The following is an 868-nucleotide window of genomic DNA, read 5'->3' on the forward strand; positions in this document are numbered from 1 at the left end:
CTAGAGAAGTCTCATACTTTAGTGCCAATCATAACCTTTTAAGTATACTCACATGAATTCCAATTTCTCTCTTTCAAAACAAAACTTTGCTTGTCTATTCTAGCCGTCAAACTTAACCCTCCTAACTACTAGTCATTGAACTTAGGATGGTCCTTGTGCTTCATAAACTATACTTTAAACCTGGATCTAATGCATCAAGTTCTGGGAGGGATTTGTAGGTTGAGCATATTAGTTGATCAATTTGGTCTGTATAGTTAATTTAGTCCATATAAAACATTTCCAACTTGTCTTTAAGTTATTCGGAAAGCACAAATATTTTCTTCTACATTTTATTTAACCATAACTTAATATGTCAACCAGCACAACCTATAGTCATATAAAAAAAAATATATCAAAATAGCATTGCCATTGGCACGAATTAATACTTTTAAAATCATTGAGATTAAATTAATTATTTATTTACAATTATGAATAATAAATTATATATAATTCTAAAGTCGTACAAGCATCAGTGGTCTAGTGGTAGAATAGTACCCTGCCACGGTACAGACCCGGGTTCGATTCCCGGCTGGTGCAGTTCTAATTAATATTTTTGGGGCAATTTCTTTTCGTTTTTTCTCTTTTTTGAAAAATTCATATTTTGGCCCTAAATTACAATTATCGATTCTGGGAGGGATTTCTTCTTACCTCAAATATATTTTAATATTTTGCCACATTAAGATCTTAATTGTAAATAATAAAAAAAAAAATCTTATATGTATATATATATATATATATATATATATTATCTTTATGAGTTTTTGAACAATAGAAGACCAAAACATATTTACCAACCTATTTGCTTTTTTTTTTTTTTCCTTTCAAAAAC

General features: G+C 28.8%; 1 non-coding gene across 1 annotated transcript; it reads left to right on the forward strand.

Annotated features, from left to right (window-relative positions):
- Positions 1-505: 505 nt before the first annotated feature.
- TRNAG-GCC (transfer RNA glycine (anticodon GCC)) lies at positions 506-576 on the forward strand. Its single transcript has one exon. It is a non-coding gene; the product is annotated as a tRNA-Gly (tRNA).
- The last annotated feature ends 292 nt before the right edge of the window (positions 577-868 follow it).

The sequence above is a fragment of the Benincasa hispida genome, chromosome 5 (assembly GCF_027475165.1).
Source record: "Benincasa hispida cultivar pf3 chromosome 5, pf3_genome.v1.1, whole genome shotgun sequence".
In the NCBI taxonomy this organism is placed as follows: Eukaryota; Viridiplantae; Streptophyta; class Magnoliopsida; order Cucurbitales; family Cucurbitaceae; genus Benincasa; species Benincasa hispida.